This window comes from Lactuca serriola, chromosome 2 (genome assembly GCF_051521515.1).
Source record: "Lactuca serriola cultivar US96UC23 chromosome 2, Lser_US96UC23_V15, whole genome shotgun sequence".
Lineage (NCBI taxonomy): Eukaryota > Viridiplantae > Streptophyta > Magnoliopsida > Asterales > Asteraceae > Lactuca > Lactuca serriola.
The window spans coordinates 192770791-192785057 of record NC_136409.1 but is presented as its reverse complement, the minus strand read 5'-3'; positions in this window follow the sequence as shown (position 1 = coordinate 192785057).

The following is a 14267-nucleotide window of genomic DNA, read 5'->3' as shown; positions in this document are numbered from 1 at the left end:
AAGTTGATGCTTTATTGGATGCCATATCATCAAAAAGCACACAAACTTATCCACAAAACAATCCGTCCCCAACAATAGCAGATTGCATGGCCATTGTCATCAAGTTCCCCGATTATCCTTTGACATTATGTGTTGTCTTTTGATATTATCCTTTGACATTATGTGTTGTCCTTTGACATTTTATATTATATGTTATTGTTTGACTTTATGTTATGTGTTAATGGTTGACATCATTTTATTTGTATTATGTAGGATGGATAGTGATGATTCTAATTCATCGAATGATAATGAAGAATGCGTAATGGAAGAGGATAGAGAATTTGAAATGTTATGTGGATTAGCTTTGAAAGGGATAATACTCGCTCGTAACTTACGTACACCATGTCACACTTCAGATCGCATAGGGCACATGTTTATTACAGAAGTACTAAATGGCCATCGTAGACGTTGTTATGAGTTGTTTAGACTTAACGTACCGGTTTTTAGACAGTTATGCTTAGATCTTGCTACAAATTATGGGTTACAACAAAGCCGAAAAGTATCTATAGAGGAGTCTGTAGGAATATTCTTGATGACTTTGGCGCATGGGTGTAGCAATAGATTTGTGCAAGAATTTTTTAATCATTCAGGGGAAACGATTCACAGGCATTTCCATACAGTTTTGGAAGCCGTGCTAAAACTGAGTGCCGACATCATCAAGCCAGACGCAAACTATAATGATGATGTTCCCGAATATATATTAAATAACCCTCGGTATTATCCAATGTTCAAGGTATTATCCAATGTTTATTTTCTTGGTAGTCAAACTTTAACAAATAATTTATTTATGATATATTTTTGAATTTGAAGGATTGCATTGGTGCTATAGATGGGACACACGTTAGGGCATCGGTTCCACAAAAAGATGAAGTGAAGTACATTGGTCGAAAAGGATATGCAACACAAAATATAATGGCTGTTTGTGATTTTAACATGTGCTTTACATTTGTTTGGGCCGGTTGGGAGGGGACTGCACACGATACAAGAATTTTCAATGAAGCCTTACAGAGACCATATCTTAATTTTCCCTATCCAACGGGTGGTTAGTATTTTTTTTTTTTTTTTTTTTTGGAATACAAGTTTTATGTTTTTTCTACTTGTTTGAAACGAATAATAAATGTTTGTTTTATTTACAGATAAATATTACGTTGTTGATGCTGGATATCCAAATACGAGAGGGTATCTTGCTCCATGCAAAGGCACAAATATTCGTTATCATTTACCAGATTTTCGACGTGGACACACGGTTGCTATTCGAGAACCTCGTGGACCGAAAGAGAAATTTAACTATCTCCATTCATCATTGCGACATATCATTGAACGAACTTTTGGAGTGTGGAAAGCTAGGTGAGCGTTATTAAGAGACATGCATGTTAATTACAAGTACAAGAACCAAGTGAAAATTGTGATAGCATCGATGGCGATCCATAACTACATTCGAAAGGTTGGTAGGTTTGATGAAGCGTTTAATAGGGCACAACAAGAATCCTACAATCCCGTACGAGGTGATACCGGTAGTGATGTTTATGAAGAAGGTCCAAGTACACGTCGCACGAGCAATGATGATTTATATATGGCAGCGAGACGGGATATTATTGCACAAGATATAATCACATTACGTAGATGAATGTAATATTATCTATGATATTTTTTATGAATTATTTACAATTTGTATGAACGTAATTTTAATATTGTCATGGTCTAATCCAAAAAATTAGAAATATTTTAATTTGTATGAACGTAATTTATATTTTACATTTATATGAACGTAATTCTAATATTGTCATGGTCTAATACAAAAAATCCTCTTATAAATTATTTACAATTTGTATGAACGTACTAATTTTAATATTTTCATGGTATAATCTAAAAAATTAGAAATATTTTAAAAGAAATTTATATTTTATATTTTCTAATAAAATGTTTATAAAATTGTAATATGTGTTTAAAAAAAATTTATATAAAATAATATATGTAAAGTAGTAAATCAATGTAAATATGTAAACATGTCCTTTTTTGTCATTTTACATATAAAAGTTAAACCAAACACTTTAACTCTTGACTTTTCCCTTCAAAAGCTAATCCAAACACATTTTAAAAAATAACTTTTCCAAAAAGTCATTTTCCAAAAAGTTCTTTTACAAAAAGGACTTTTGCCCCACAAAAGTTAAACCAAACACCCTCCTAATGGAGAACCATCGATTTGGTGCTCTACCCCTTCACATCTATATGGCCGCCGCCGGTTTGCCTCACCACCACCATGACCGTCACTGCTTTTCCTATCCACCAACAAAGTTGTCATCGTTGCTTTGCCTAATTAACCACAATCACACGCTTCGCTGCTCTTCCTCTCTGCCACCAGTATTGTCGCTGCTTTGTCTCACCACGACAGTATGTGGCAATAGATCTGAAAAAACTGGTGTTGAACAACATTGACATTACCACCACCGCAACTGCTTTGTTTCTCATGGCCATAATATTACCACAACCATGGCTGATTTGTCTCACCACCATCCCATTGGCAATCACCACCAACCTAAACAGTTCCCCCATCATTGCCGTCTTTTCCATTAATCATAGTCTACGTCCTCTAGGTAAAATGTCCGATTTTTGCACATCTTTTTTCATGATGGTTTAAGATGAAGTAAACATTTTTTTTATTACAGATGGAAAACGTGCAAATAGAAGCGACACCAATGAGAAAAACATATGACAAGGCCTCTACACAATCTTTGTAAGGATGCTCTTTGGATTTTACTGCTACACCAACCATCATTTTTATATTTCCATGTTTTATATTTATGCAGTTTTGTGGGTACACTGTTTAACTGAGAATTTGTTTTATGTCTCAAATTCAACTAAAATGGAAATCATATATGAAGATTAGTATGATGTAAGCGTAGGGCATCATAAGGGCTTTAGGATATGATTGCTTTCTTTGTGTTAATAGATTTACTATTCTTTATCAAATGTTTATATTTCAAAGTTTATTTGGAAAATAAGTGTATCTCCTTCACTTATTTTGTTACAGAAGCTACCGAAGGTGAACAATGGGCATCATGCAATACCATGGTACACTAATTTTCTTTTTCATCTTCTGATTTCATGTATTTACCATGTAGCCTTTACGGGATACAACTTACACTCAGAATGGTCAAAACTAACCTTTAGAGAGGTCTATCACTCCTTTGATTCCAGTTTTCATGGATCCATAGTTGCTTATTTTTATAATGGCTATGCTTCTACTCCATATGCTTGATTTTTTGTTTTTAATACGATTGACTTATATATGAAACTACAAGTACACCAAGTTTTTTTTTATCATTTTCTTGATTATTGATTATAAGATGAAGGTTATTTTTTTTGTCTTTGTATTTGTTTGTAGGTATGGATACAAATTATGCAAATCGAATCCGATAAAAGTATCCTAAATCCAGATAGCTCATTTGATCACTTTAGTAGTTCATTTGATACTCAAAATGTTCCCATTTACACTTTGTACATCATATAGGATTTTAATGATTTTACAAATTAGTTGTTTTATTTTTTGTAATTTCCTTTGGATTTAGGATTGAATATACAAAGTAATACTTTTATTTGTATCATGTCTATATGATACTTTTACCAACATGACCACCATTCCACAACACTTACAGCCAAAACTTAAGTGGAAACTTATTGATGCTTATTGTTTCTTATTTACTTGCTATTAATAAAAACTCAACATAAAACAAATTGAATTTATATTACATATTCCTTTTCTGTTGAACCGTGTATCCATTGTTAATACACTTTTAATTATCTACAATAAGAATCTTCAGGTTTAGTCCTCAGTGTCCGATTGAGATTCCTTCACAAAGTTTTGGTTTCCTTTTCTTTTACTTGCAAGTGCCATGAATTTCAAAGCATGCTTTCCAAACAAAATGGTATCTAATTTATGTGATTTGATCATGAATTTCTTATAGGTTAAATGACACAATACGTAGGCATTGGCAACAAAATATGGTTAATTTGTGGTTTGAGAATGAAGAATGTCTTTTGGTAGATCTTTTAAGTGTATGTTTGATTTTTATAAATTATTATGGTATTTCAGTAAAATAAATGTAATATTTTGGTTTAACATGGTGTATTATTTTGAAGTTTGGGTGCGTTCAAAAAAAATTACAATTTGTATTATGTTGACTGTTAAACGATTTCTTTTTCAGTAAATAAGAACTTGTAAGAGTTTGACTTCGTTTGAGATTGTTTGTATTAGAAACTACATCAATTTGACTTCGTATGTATTTTTAATTAGTCTTTGGTTTTGCAAATACTCCTAATTAATCATCACCATATAAAGAAAAAAAATTGAAAATATAGTTAGATTTTTTAAAATGTTTTAAATATCATTAAATTGAATATTATATAGCCTATTGTATATCTTAATTTCATTCAATGATAAAGAACAGTGGCTCAATTTTCTAATATTAGTTGAGGAAGTAAAATTATTACACCCATCTTTTATTGAGCATGAGTTGAAAAGGAAGGATGACCAGGTCAATAAAACAAATTTTATCAATCATTCAATTTCTAGATTTACTCGAATAAGTAGAACCTAGAGCCATATAACTAGAGCTTGTTGCATATGATATAACTAGAGCTTGTTGCATATGTGGTGTACATGTTACAACATTCACCGTCCATCGAAAAGAAAACCGTTCGGCAAAACAAAATTTGTTTTGTGGTGTATTTATTGTTGTAAAATTATTCCCTGAAAGAAACATATTCTACCCTCCTTCCCCTTATTTCATCGCCCGCCGCATTGCGGGTAGCCGACTAGTATATATATATATATATATATATATATATATATATATATATATATATATATATATATATATATTACACACGTATACATGTAAATTGGATAAGATAAGGTGGATTGCATGTTAAGAAACAATCAAATAATAGTCACCATATTAAAGCCTATGTGGATAGTTTAATTTAAGGATAAGTGGCATAAACGTGTCACTAGGTGAAGAGCACCATTTAATTGTTTGTACGATTTCTCTACGTCATCGTAAATTTTGATGTAGTATATATAAAGCTCTTATGAAGAACCAAATTATTATATCTTTCTACATATTAGTAAAAGGGAAATATAGGAAGTTTTGAATAAAACGTAATTTCACAAGAGATTGATACGTGTTGGTCAAATTGTCTGCAAAATCACATACTTGGCGGGTTCAAGAGTGTTCATGTGAGTTATCTCACTATAACATATATTACAATATATATCCACGTATGTTAGGATAAAGAGCTAGTAGATTAAAAGTATAATCTTTATGTGTTTTATATTATTATACTCAAGCTATAGAGTAGAGTCGAAAATATAGTTTTTATATGCTTATTGTTACTATACTTGAACTAGTAGAATAAGCGTAATCTCTATGTGTTTAAATGTTATTATATTTAAGTTATTACGGTTAAGTTAGGGGTTAACGGCGGAACGGCGACAGGTCAGGATCCTATAGACCCGTGTGTTGACGACAAAATGATAGGTAGGCCGTAAGTCTAGATACACATATTTTTGGTGGATCGGCGAAAGGTCGTGAGCCAATTGGCGGATTGGCGAAAGGCCGTGAGCCATTGTTTGTGTGCATGTATATGTATTGTGATATATGGTATCTTAGGAAACTCACTAAGCCTTGGCTGACAGTTGTTGAATAACTATTTTTCAGGTTGTTCTTCTGATCATGAAAAGGCTCCAGCGTGACTGTACTCACATCGAAGAAATTAATAATGTTTTTAGACTTCCGCTAAAACTCTCTTTTATATTTAATAAATGTATGTCAATGATCTTTTAATAAAGACGGGCTTCTGGTGTAACACCGAAAATTTCAAAACAATTTTTCATTTAAAAATAATCGTTTTAATTCTTAAAAACACTTTGCTTAAAATCTCATTCATAATTGAATTACAAAAAAATAACTCCATTTTCACTTTCATAATAAACCAGGATCCTCAAAACGTGACTCTTTCTCTGGTGTGTACAATCGAGTCGGTGCCGTCCCGTGATCCTGAGAGAAACCTGAAACACATAACACTAAACACTGTAAGCACGAAGCTTAGTGAGTCCCCCAAAATACCACACATAACACATATTAGCCACTCGAGGCTATAACTCTATGGGTCCGTGGACCCTACTCTGTGAACCTTCCGGTTCTAACTCTGGGAACCTTCCGGTTCTAACTCTGTAAACATGCACAACATAAATCACATAGAAATAATGCAGTACAACACATAACATACACAACATACAAATACTCTGTCATATAACTCTGGTTACCTACTCAAGGTAAAGTATAGTGAGAAGACTCACCTGGCAATCAGAAAGCAATTATCTGCACATGCGAAGCTCGGACTCGCCACCGCCTAACACATAAGGCAAATATCTCTAATTAATACTCGAAGTCCCAACTCTAATTAACCGGCGATTACTCTTTCCCTCTCTAGTCAGGTAATGGGTAAAAGACCATTTTATCCCTCCCTGACCTCTATTACCTCTGTTGACCAAAACTCCCAAAGTCAACATAAGACGCTCAAGTCAACGCTCAACACTGACCAGACTCGGTGAGTACCCAAGAGTGACTCGGCGAGTCCATGCGGGTTCTCTAAATCCTTTTTAAACCTCTTAGACACGACGAGTTCCCTCTCCACTCGTCGAGTTACTCGGCAACGAATCGCGGGGGAACCCCGACTCGACTCGTCGAGTCTGCCTATGGACTCGGCGAGTTGCTCCCATGACAACCCTCATCTGACCTTCTGAGGTCAGATTTGCTTCACCAAACCATAAATCTAACTCCCTCAAAGCCAATAACCACGAAAAGGTCGAACCTTGGGCACTCATGCAAGGTTCTACAAGCTCATTTGGGTGAAACCCTTCATTACATAACAACCCTAGCTCAAAACTCCAAATAGAATGCATAAAGCAGGATGGAAGGGACTCTCTGGACCTCTTTGGGTCCAGATCTATGCCTTCACACTCAATGGGATACTATACTCCACAAATCAAGCCATAAAAGAAGCTAGAAAACCCTAAAATCACCAATCTTACCCAAAACAGAAAAGGGAGAACGATTTGATACCTCTATGGTGAAGATGCAAGCTCAGAAGCTCTGAATCGACACCCCCCTTGACCTCCCTTTGTTGGAAATGACTACTCCATTGCACAACCACCTCAAGAATGTTCCAAAATGGCTCTTCTTCACTCTCTCAGCTCTCTGGTTCGATAGGAGTCTCTCAAAGGTGTAGGTGGCCGCCACTGAAGGCCATAAGGGCCTTTAAATAGGTCCCAAACCCGGACAATTAGGGTTTTCCTTGACAGCGCCGAATCGGCGAACTGGTCCCCAAAACGCGATTCTACTCGACGAGTCTCCTCATTCCCCAATATAAAATACTCAAATTCCCATACCTGGATATCCGGATGTTACATCTGGATTTGTGTTTTATATATATTTAAAAAAAATGAAAAATTTTGTGTTGAAAAATCGGGACGTAACATCAAGATTATACTAATTTAGTTATTAGCTTAGACACCTTATCCAACATTTTCCCACATGGATAAGTCTAAAACTAAATTACAGGTATAATTTCTAAATCAAACAGCAAAGGGTGCTTTCCAAATCAACTATCGAACTCTGATCCAATCAAATATTTGTCCTTATATAAGTGATCAAATATTCCTTCGTTCTATAAGATATCGTATGGATATGAGACATGGAATAGAAACAATCTCATTTTCCAAACTTTGTTTCCCTATTTCCGATTTTGTGATGACGTCATAAGACTTCTAATTGAACACATCAATTTAGTCTTGGCTGGGTCATCACTATAAGTCAACACCAAATCACCGAGGGGCCCAACGATATCGTTTTTCCCGTCAGGGTAAAAGGACCGACTTAACTTTGACTCATATGCTTGTATCCTTTACTCACCAAATCATACATGCACTACGTTTTATAACACCAAGCTACTAATGCGTTTTCACAATACCAATGTACAACCGACTTGTAAATTACAACTCATATATCTCCGTTTTAAGAATATAATATAATCCATGAAGTCATTATCTGAGCATGAGTTTATCCAATACTCAAATCTCCATTTTCTAAGTACTCAAGAACGTTGCAGCAACACAATTGATATGTCTAAACTTCTTAGACAATCTACAATCCAATTTATGACAATATTCATTCACTACTTACTTCCTACAGTATAAGCGACTGTGGAGCTTTGAATAATCAAATTATTCAGGAAGTAAAACATGCATAATGAAACACAATAATAAACTAATTAACTATGATCTCAAAACTATTAAATAAAAATAATCTATATTATTTAATCACCATAACCATTACGACTTTATTCATCGCATAATGTTTCGAGTAATCAACTAATCACTTGAATTAAACAATAACCATGCCATATTGCCATGTTAGGAACATGCATACTATGCCTCTCTATGATCCTTCCTTTGTGAACATATCAACTGGACATTATTCCAATGATGCTTATTTCAAAATTCATAATTCTTATCACTATCTAAGATGTGATGGAATTCTAACTTAACATGAATTAATCTCATATGATATCAAGATTCCAAAGTCTTAAAGACTGAGTCTCTTATATTACAAAATATCCTATTGGAACTTTGTTACTAGAAACAATTCCATGGTAATGAAAGTTCTAATTCAAGATACACTCCTTGAACACTTCTCTAGCATTAAAGTTTCCAACTCAAATGTAGACTTTTCAAGTATCTCCCATTATGGAAACATTTCCATATTTCCATATGACCATTAGTTCTGATCAAGAACCATCTTAATCCAGAATCATGTCACTATGGTCTGTCCGAATTAATATCATACTTATAACTGTTAAGAAGCAACCAATTTTTGGTATAACCTTAAAATGTTCTTAATAGTTGTTTAACAACTTTAGTCACAATAAATTCTAGTCTTTTTTCCCACCATGCTCTAAGCATTTGAAAAATTAGAATAAGTGAACATTATAGCATATATAATCGATCCTATATTCGAAGCATCTATTCCATAAGTTCAACTAAGAATCATTCAAGTACTCATGTTTTTGCATTCAAATCATGTTATTATTATAAAATCATGTTTATGAGTATCATATACTCATCAAATGCTCATATTCAAAGGATTCCATTATTTCATCAAAATTTCCCCAAAACCATCCAAATCCCATGTTTGTGCAACATTCTCCCATCATAGATGCGTTTGATCATTCTAATTAGATTCATTTCCATCAAACATAATCTAGGTCATTGAATCCATTCCAATCTAAAATATAAACATGGAATCCCCAATTTGAATTTCTAGTGTTCATGAGGGTTTTCACATAAATCCTCAAATCCATCAATGGGATGATTAGATTGAGATTGAGATCATCACAACAACTCAAGGGATGTTAGAAAACCAAACCCTAACAATCATAATAATTTAAAATCGACAATAGGGTTTCCCCCAAGTCATGAATTCAAATTTGAGAGCTAGAGGAGAAGAGATTCTACCTTAAAAAGCCTTTGATTCATCTTCCTTTTGCTTAGATAATCAAATCTCCACTTGAATCAACCCTAGGAGCTCGTGAGAATCAAAAATCATCATGGCCCTTTTTCTTTCTCTCAATTAAATTATTACCAAGACAATGGGAGAGAAGCCCTATTAACTAGCTTTGAACTTTCCCAACTTGCCACTTTTGGTCCCTCCTTGCAAAAGATCTTTCAAGATAAATCCAAACTAACTTATAAGCTTCAATAAATTTCTAAAATGGTCATTCTCCATCCTAATCTTCACAAACTTAGTCCAAGTTATCAAGTTGGTCAAATCTCTATTCAAATATAAGTTTCACCCGATTGTCACAAATGACCCTTAAACTTTTAAAATGTTATTATTTTCACTTCTAGCTTTCTAAACTTCATATCAATTAATGATATGATTAATCATTGATGATTTAAATAAATATATCATTTTTCATTTATTTACTTTATTAATTTAAGAACCAAGTCCTAAATTTTAGGATGTTACATGGAACTTCAATTCTAATGGATGATCTTCGAAAGATTGCAACTGGTGACATGGGTGCTGCTAATGGTAAAAAAGACCAGGCACAAGGATTGTTTGCAAGAGGTAGAAGTAATGAGAGATGAAAAGACAAGGGATGAGAGTCTAGGTCCAAATCTAGACCTCTTGCAGAAAGGCAGTGTTTCATGTGTGGCAAGCTTGGACCTTACAAAGCAAATTGTCCTAACAAGAGAGTAGGATGGAACAAAGACAAGAACAACAACAAAAAAGTAAATGTTTAAGAGAAGCAAGAAGCTAGTTACACATTGGGAGAAGGAAACTGTTGGATTCATGTCTAAGTCCATAACTATATTTGGTATGTACTTGACCCGACCCGGCATGGTCCATTTGGGTTGCACTTCACCGACACAATTTATATGGATAGTCTTTTGAGAATAGTATATTTATGATTTATATTAATATATTATAAGTTCTAATATATTAATATGGAATCATATTATTTAATTAGTATTGATCAAGACTTAAATTTAGAATTAATTAAGAGATCAAAATGAGCTAATTAAATATGGACTCTTATATATATATATATATATATATATATATATATATATATATATATATATATATATATATATATATATATATATATATATATGGAATGGGCCAAGTTCATTTAGCTTGGGCTAAGCTTTCATGGATAGTCCATGGAGTTTGTAACCCATGGATCATATGAAATGAAAGGTCATGGGTTTAACCCTAGTCTCCACACTATATAAAGATGTCCTTGGTTGGTGAAATTGGCACTAGTGTGGGTACACTAAGAGGGCTAGCCGATTTCACTAGAGAGAACCAAATTATTCTTATTCTCAAAGTCTTCCAAGGTGTTTTGATGATTTGTGATTCCACTTGAGGCTTACACACTATTGGGGCTAAGCTCTTAAAGCTTGAAGACATCAAACTACACCAAAAGGTATGTCATCTAGCTAGTCTTTGTAGTATAGTTGCCTCATAGTATGCTAGTTAGGATTAAAGCCTTGGAAAGTTCTTATTTGCATGTATAATAGAGAAAACATAGATCCAAGGTTTATAGGGTTGAATGTACACCATAGGAGTGTTAGAATGCTCAAAACCCAACAGAAACAATGTTGATAACAAATGTAGCTTCTTCGAAAGCTACGGTGCCAAATGGTGATGACATTGAGATAGTCAAGTCTCATGTAGTTGATATAGAACCTAAAAGCCAATGAGGTTCTAGTCGTGTTCACGAGGAAGATCATGGTAGTATTCACGATGATATTGAACATGAAATGGTTCAGCAAGAAATGTACACGAACCAGAGGAACAAGAGCTTGGGGATTATTCGGTCTCTACTAGGCTGAGGCAAGCATATAAGGAAGTTTAAAAGTTGGGGTCTAATTAACCCTTGAAGCACTACAAGCAAGAAAATTTGGTTGAGTATGCACTCTCAATAGAGGAAGATGAGCCGGTCTCCTTCAAGGAATCTGTTCAGAATGGAAATAATGAAAGTTGGTTGGCTGCAATGGAAGAAGAGATGGAATTTCTTCGGAAGGACCACACTTGGGAGGTAGTCCCATTGCCCGTAGGGAAGAAATCTATTGGTTGTAAGTGCGTGTACAAGAAAAATAAGGATCGCTAGTACAAGGTACAAGGCAAGACCAGTAGCAAAGGGGTTTGCACAAAGATAGGGAACAAACTACAATGAGATATTTTCTATGGTAGTGAAACACAATTCCATCCGGGTGCTGTTAAATATTGTTGCTCATGGTGATCTGGAGCTAGAACAACTCAATGTAAAATTTGCTTTCGTACATAGAGAATTGGATGAGGAATTTTATATGCATCAACCTGAGGGATTCAAGGTTGGTGATAAAGAAAGTAAAGTATGTCGCTTGAGAAAATCACTATATGGATTGAAGCAATCTCCTCGACAATGGTATAAACGATTTAACTCTTTCATGCTGAAGTATGGGAATGAGATATTTTCTCCGTTAGTGAAACACACTTCCATCTGGGTGTTGTTGAGTATTGTTGCTCATGGTGATTTGGAGCTGGAACAACTCGATGTAAGAACTGCTTTCGTAAACGGAGAATTGGATGAAGAATTCTATATGCATCAACCTGAGGGATTCAAGGTTGGTGATAAAGAAAGTAAAGTATGTCGCTTGAGGAAATCACTATATGGATTGAAGCAATCTCCTTGACAGTGGTACAAGCGATTTAACTCTTTCATGTTGAAGTATGGGTTCTCGAGAAGTCTGTATGATTGTTGTGTTTACATAAAGAAGCTTCATGGAGGTGATTATATTTATCTTCTTTTGTATGTGGATGACATGCTTATTGCTTCGAAGAGCAAGGTGGAGATAGATAGGCTGAAATCTCAACTTGGTAAAGAGTTTGAGATGAAAGACATTGGAATTGCCAAGAAAACATTGGGTATGGAGATTAAAAGAGAGAGGTCAAACCATCGGTTGTACTTGAGCCAGAAAGGCTACATTGAGCAGGTTATGACGCGGTTCAGGATGAAAGATGCCAAGTTAGTGGTGACTCTATTGGCTCTACATCTTAAGCTCTCTAGTAGACAATCTCCCACTACAACGAAAGATAAGACATACATGGAGCGTGTGCCTTATGCCAGTGCAATCGACAGTTTGATGTATTCCATGGTGTGTACATTTCCAGATATTTCATAGGCGGTTAGTGTTCCATGGTGTGTATATTTCCAGATATTTCATAGGCGGTTAGTGTGGTTAGCAGGTTCATGGAGAACCCGAGGAAGGCACATTGGAAATCTATGAAATGTGTCTTGAGGTACTTAAAAGGAACCACTGATATTGGTTTATGCTTTGGTGGAAATACACATCGAATTACCGGATTTATGGATTCAGATCATGTTGGTGATCTAGATAGACGTCGATCTACTACTGGTTATGTGTTCAAAATACATGGTGCTCCAGTTAGTTGGTGATCGATATTACAAGCAACCGTGACACTTTTTACTACAAAGGCTGAGTACATGGATATAAGCCTATAACAGAGGGTGTAAAGGAAGCACTGTGATTGTGGGGTTTTTTTAGATGATTTGGGGTTTGAGCAAGATTGTGTAGACTTGTGGTGTGATAGTCAAAGTGCAATTCACTTAGCTAAGAATCAAGTTTATCATGCTCGTACCAAACATATAAATGTCAGATATCATTTGTGCGAGATGTAATAGAGGATGGTGATATTTTTCTTATAAAGGTGCATACAGATGAGAACCCAATACACATGTTAACCAAGGTGGTATCAAGTGCCAAGTTTAAGCATTGCTTGAATTTGCTTAATTGATTGCCTTGATGGCAATGGCCTTGCGGGGCAGTGTCAGGGTGAGGTGGATTTATCACTTAGTGAAGTGAACTACGGTGGCTTGATCCTAGATGAGGGTACGTAGGCAACCATGGTCAATGGCGCAACCGAATTGAGTTTTACATATCAATGAGTGCAATTTCTTCTTTGGTGTATCGTCCAAAATTTGAGGTCTATCAAATAATGTTCGAGGTGAAGAATTGTTAGTAGTCAGCTCAAGTGGTAAGCCCAGTAAGCTTGAGTCAGCCTAGAACATTAAGTTTCTGGCCCAATAATTCTAGCCCATTAAAAGGTCCATGCATCATTTGTAATGTAATACTTATTAAAAGGAAGTAGGGGTTAGAGCAGATTTTTACATATTGTAGAGGGAAAAGTGAAGTCAATCTCTTAACTGAATAAAAAATACGCTCTCTTCTGGTGTGGATGTAGGCAAGCTTGTTGAACCACGTAAATCTGTTGTTATTCTCTATTTACTTCCATCTTGCTTGGTTATTGTCATTGTTTGTTTTTGGGTCAAAGGGCAAAAATGTAAATCTTACAAAACAAGGTTAGTTGCTGTCAATTTTTTGTTTTCTATTAGAACAACATGAATATTTGAACTCATGTTTTCTTAACAAAACCAAACAAAAAAATATGATGGATTTTCCTAACAAAATCAGATAGAGAAATATAGGAATTTTTTCTAACAAAGACAAAGAAAGGTAATGATTTTTTAACAATGCGATATATTGTAAAGTAACCATTTAATAACGAATTTTCGCAATACGAACTCTAGTT